The sequence below is a fragment of the Benincasa hispida genome, chromosome 9, assembly GCF_009727055.1.
Source record: "Benincasa hispida cultivar B227 chromosome 9, ASM972705v1, whole genome shotgun sequence".
In the NCBI taxonomy this organism is placed as follows: domain Eukaryota; kingdom Viridiplantae; phylum Streptophyta; class Magnoliopsida; order Cucurbitales; family Cucurbitaceae; genus Benincasa; species Benincasa hispida.
Genome location: NC_052357.1, coordinates 76897348 through 76903757, shown reverse-complemented (window position 1 = coordinate 76903757; position 6410 = coordinate 76897348).

The window sequence follows — 6410 nt, the reverse complement described above, 5'->3', positions numbered from 1 at the left end:
CGAGACTTGTGCTCCCTTATGTTGTATTCTTCTAGAAAAATAACATTTGTCGAAACAAACACTTTATTTTCTTTAGGATTAAAAAAGAAACCAATCTCATTCCTTTGGGGTAGCCTACAAAAATGCATAGTTTTGAACGAGGTTCCAGTTTCTTAGTATTTACCTCAAGCATATGTGCTGGACAATCCTAGATTTTGAAATGATGTAAACTAGCTTTACGACCATTCCATAATTCCAAAGGTGTTCTGTTAACATTTTTGGATGGAACATAGTTGTTAGGTATTTAAAGGATATATATTTTCTGTGTTAATTTCCCCAAAATAGTGTTGATTATTTGCTTTAAATGCTAATTTTGTAGGTAAAACGGTTCCCAAGGCATTTAAGAGTCATTAAGAGAAAAATGTGCCAAAAGGATAAAAAATGACCAAGAAAATCAACTAAATTGAAGAGAATAAAAAAAAAAAAATACCAAAAGGCCATCAAGTACCATCGAGTATAATCAACCATCGAGTAATCGAGTATCATCGAGTACCATCAAGTAATGCTATCGAGCATCGAGTAATTATCAGAATACCATCAAGTATAATCGAGTACAATCAAGATACCATCGAGTAATTACCAAAAAGGCTATCGAATAAATGCTATCGAGTAATCAAGCATCGAGTATTGAGTAAAGACCATCTTGCATCAAGTATCGAGTTTCACCATCAAGTTTTAGCGTCATGACCCTAGGAGAAGCGTCAAGCAATGCTTGAAGACAGAACACTCGCTTTTGCTACAAAACTCGATGCATTGCAACGCTCCAGATTTTGACGCAATTCATCCTGCACGCCTTGTATAACCAAGTTCAGCGTAACGTTGAAACGTTAGCCCAACGCTTCTTGGCTTTTCTATAATTTAGCATTGCAACGTTGACTTCAGCACCGTGGCGCTATACCTGCAAGTATAAATTGTTTTCTTTCATTTTTGCTGAAAGGAGGAAGCACGATTTCGATGGAGGCTGAAATTTCTCTCTGTATCAATTAGTCTCTATGGTAATTTTGTTTCCTACCTAGGTTATATTTTGAATTCTTTTTGAATTGTAATCAATAACTTGTAATTCTTCATGAATTTGTCTATGGATTTATGAAGTAATTCAATCTTGTTTCTATTTCAAGAGTTCTTGCAAATTATTTTGAATATATTAGCAATATGAATTTGAGCATTATTGAATTTGTTTTTAATTCTTGAAGCATGTTGAATGATATCTTGAGTATGTTTAGCCTAGATGCTTGGTGTTGTCACATTCACTCATGATTGAATACGTTGCTTTTAATGTGTTTGATAGAATGTCTAGCCAAGATCTCCAAGAGACAACAATAGTTGTGTGTTGAATGGTTGATTATCCTAGGAAGCACTAATTACTAGATTTGGAGAAAATTCGATTAATTGAGTAAGCTATCTTAACAATTAATCGATGCAATTGAATCCAAGAACTTAATGCACGTGTTTTCTCTTTTATATGGCCGCTATGGAACCCAATAGAGGTAGAAGCATGTAGATAGATTAAGGTTAGGGCTATCCTACCTTAATCGTTGATTAGGACGCTTTCTTGACTAGGTTATGCTAGTTGTCCGCCTTTGTAGAGACTAGTTTAATCTAGACTAAGTAAGTAGTTGCATGATTAATCTGATTGTGAATTAAATTTGTAGAATTCAATGATAAGAATTGCAATGAACGTCTAACTTGGATTAGAAGCAAGATTTTTCTAAACTTAGTTACAATTGTCCTTTATCTTTTGATTTTTAGCATGTTTCTTGTCTTAATAAAAAACCTCCGTTTTATAGCTTTCATAGTTAAACTTGGTTAAAGAAAAGATTAAATAACATTTCTCTGTGGATCGACCTCTTACTTTCACTTTAACTATGAGTTAGTTAGGCTGTTGTTCGAGCTTTATAAATATTGTTTGTTTCGAGTTAGGTAGAACTAACGACACCTACTTAGCTCCGGATAGTAGTTCAAAGTATACACTGTAGTCTCTACTGCATAAACCCAAAATGAGTCAGGTAAGGAAGCATAACTCATTATAAACCGAACCATGTCCAATAGGGTTCAATTTCTCCTTTTTGATACACCATTCTGCTGAGGTTTACCAAGTGATGAGAGTTGGAATACAATTCTATGTTCTATCAAATAGTTTTAGAATGCCAGATCCATAAACTCTCCACCTCGATCAAATCGAAAGGTCTTAATAGTTCTATTTAATACATTTTCAACTTCAACCTTGAATTCTTTGAACTTTTCAAAAGATTCAGACTTATGTTACATTAAAAAAGTGTTAACCTGGGAAGTTCGAAATCCAAGATGATGTAAACACGAACTCAACCTCTCATACCAGACAGAGGGTCTATTTCAAGCCATAAAGAGCTTTCTTTAGATGACAAACCATGGGAGAACCAGAAACTCGAAAACCTAGTGGTTGTTCCATGTAAACAAATTCTTGGGGATAACCATGAAGAACAACGTTATTAACATCAAGATGACGAATAGTACACCCTTTTATAAGAGCAAAGAGTTAAGAGAATCCAAATAGTGGCTGACTTAACAACATGACTAAAAGTCTTAGTATATCAATATTAGGAGTTTGATGGAAGCCCTTGGCTGCCAATCGAGCCTTTATCTAGAAATGAGCCATTTGAGTTTCGTTTAATTTTAAACACCCATTTACAACCAACCACCTTTTTTATCAACAACGTCCACTTTTTATATGTAAGATTGGGAAACCGAGTTCTAGTAGAGGTGGATGAAACCATATCTATCCCTCCTTCAATGGTGAGAAATTCAGATGGAGATTCTGATTCCGGTCGAAGGTAGTGTTCAAGATCATACCCTTTTAAATTAACCTAAAATTTTCAAAGAAGAAAGTTATCATCATTAAGCTTGACAATAGAAATCTTGTTACCCGAGCCAAACATCTGTGAAAAAGCCAACACATTTGATTCTTTGGTTTCCCATCGCAATTGACCCAAAAAAGAAAAAAAATTGAAGGGCCTCAGTCGTGAGTCACTGGAGAGATAATTGGTGAAAGAGAAAACCCTAGCTTTTGTATATATTTATGAGAATTAGAGACATAATATATAAAGGTTGAGAGAAAAAACTCTCACCTAAATACATACAAGATAATTCCTCATGTAATAATAGAAAGAATAAAGAATAACAAATTTTGTTAATATTGGGCCCTTATAACTTGTACGTAAGAAATAGAGATTTTTACATAAAAAACCATCTTTAGGTTCTATATTTCAAAAATGTCTTTAAATTTGAATTTTTTTAAGAAACGCTTTTAAGATTATTTTTGGACAAATTTACCCTTTTTTAAATTATTTTTATTCTCGATTCTTATATATATTTCCCTATTTTCAAAACTTTTTTAATCATGAAAGATAAACTGCATTTATTATGGACAGAGAAGATTTATTTAATATGACTTTTTTTTTTTTCATATTTTTATATGGAGAGAGAAAATGCACTTATTTGTTGTGATTTTTTCCTTTATTTAATTTAATTGGGGAGAGAAAATATATTTAATGATTTTTTTTCTATTTTCATTGGTTTCACATTTTTTTTTCTACGGATTCATGGTTATTTAAAATATGTCTCAGAATATTTTGTTAAAAATTTGAAAATATTCAAACCAATATATGAAATATACCACAATATATAAATTCAATCCTTGACATTAGGGTGTTCATGGGTTGGGTTGGGTTGGGTTGGATTGAAAGACTTTTAGACCCAACCCAATTGTTCGAGTTGTAAATTTTTTCAACTCAAATGACTCTTATTAAAAAATGAACCCAATCCAACCCAATTATAAAATATTTGGGTTGGGTTAATTGGGTCATTTATTTAAAATTTTGTTCTAAAAAGAAACAAAATGTAAATATATAAAAATCTAATTTAATTGTTTTCATATATTGAATAAGATTAGCAACTTAATTTCAATTTATATAGTAAAAATTTTCTCTCTAAAGTGCACAGAAACTACTTTTAAGAGTTGTTGAAAAATAAAATATTCAAAAAATATTGGAATTAAATAAAATTAAAATCAACATATGTATAAATAATTGTGTTATAAGTAATAAAAAAATATTTTTTTAAGTTAATAATAAATTAGGTTGGTTTAGGTTATATTAAGTGAACCCATGAATCAATCCAACCCATAAAATTTTTATTTATTTGAACCCAACCCAACCCAAACCGCATGGATTGTGTTGGATTGATCAGTTTTTTCGGGTCATCGGGTTTTTTGAACACCCCTACTTGACATAAATCATCAAATAATTCATTTATTATAGAGAGAAAAAATGTATTTATTATGATTTTTCCATTTTTTGATTGTAGAGATAAAGTACATTTGATATATTTTTTATTCATTTTTATTTGGAGAGAGAAAATGACATTTAATATGATTTTATTTTCCATTTCGTTTTTTATGTTGATTTCTGTTATTGTGTGAAATATTTCATTGTTTATTCACTTGTACATGTAATATATTCTGTTGTTTATTTGTATATATTAATTTTTTTTTAAGGATTAATGGTTATTTTAAATATATCTTAGAACATTTTAACGAATTCATGATTATTTTAAATATATCTTAGAACATTTTGTTAGGTATTTGAAAATATTATAACCAATATATAAAATATACTACAGTTTATAAATTAGAGATTGACTCAATGGTTGACATAAATCATAGTATAAACTAATATATGAAATATACTACAGTACATAAATCTTCATAAATTTCATTTATATCCAGTATAAATATCATAATACAATAAGTCTAGATAAAAAAAAAACTCGTTTATTTCAAATAAACGAATACATATACCATTGTATATATCAAATTTTCTACAAAAACTAAAAAAGTACATATATATCATGTATATATAAAAAAATAGGAAAAAATAAAGTATATCTTCATATGGGGGTTTATAATACATAACCCTCAATCTTCATTTCTTCTTCTTCAGTCATGGCCGCCACGGATCTCTTTCCCCGTCGTCGTCGATTGGATTTGCTCGTCATGCCGTGTCGTCGATCGAATCTGCTTAACTCGTCACCATCCGTTTGCCCCACGCTGTCCACGCCATTGATTTGTCCCAAGTCGTTCGTGTCACCTCATGCCGAGCCATCAATTTGTCCCACGCTGTCGGCTGCCACCTACAACTCACATTGTCGGAAGGAGAAAAGAGAGGGAGAGGAAAGGAGAATAAATGAGTGAGAGAATATATGAAATATATTATTGTGGAAGAGATAACATATGCATGAGGGAGAGAGAATATGCATGGGGGAGAGAGAATATATGCATGAGGGAGAGAAGTATGCATGGAGGAGAGAGAAATACATACATAAATAAACTAGTAAATAAATATATAAAATATAAGTGAGAGCTAAATTGTACATAAATCATAGTATAAACTAATATATGAAACATACTACAGTACATAAATCTTCATAAATTTCATTTATACCCAGTATATATATCATAATACAATAAGTCTAGATAAAAAAAAAAAAACTCGTTTATTTCAAATAAACGAATACATAAACCATTGTATATATCAAATTTTCTACAAAAACTAAAAAAGTACATATATATCATGTATATATAAAAAAATAGGAAAAAAATAAAGTCCATCTTCATATGGGGGTTTATAATACATAACCCTCAATCTTCATTTCTTCTTCTTCAGTCATGGCCGCCACGGATCTCTTTCTCCGTCGTCGTCGATTGGATTTGCTCGTCATGCCGTGTCGTCGATCGAATCTGCTCAACTCGTCACATCCATTTCCCCCACGCTGTCCATGCCATTGATTTGTCCCAAGTCGTTCGTGTCACCTCATGCCGAGCCATCAATTTGCCCCACGCTGTCGGCTGCCACCTACAACTCACATTGTCGGAAGGAGAAAAGAGAGGGAGAGGAAAGGAAAAGAAATGAGTGTGAATTATGAGTGAGAGAATATATGAAATATATTATTGTGGGAGAGATAACATATGCATGAGGGGGAGAGAATATGCATGGGGGAGAGAGAATATATGCATGAGGGAGAGAAGTATGCATGGAGGAGAGAGAAATACATACATAAATAAACAAATAAGATGGACTTTATTTTTTTCCTATTTTTTTATATATACATATATATATGTACTTTTTAGTTTTTGTAGAAAATTTGATATATACAATGGTTTATGTATTCGTTTATTTGAAATAAACAAGTTTTTTTTTTTTTATCTAGACTTATTGTATTATGATATATATATACTGGTATAATGAAATTTATGAAGATTTATGTACTGTAGTATGTTTCATATATTAGTTTATACTATGATTTATGTACAATTTAGCTCTCACTTATATTTTATA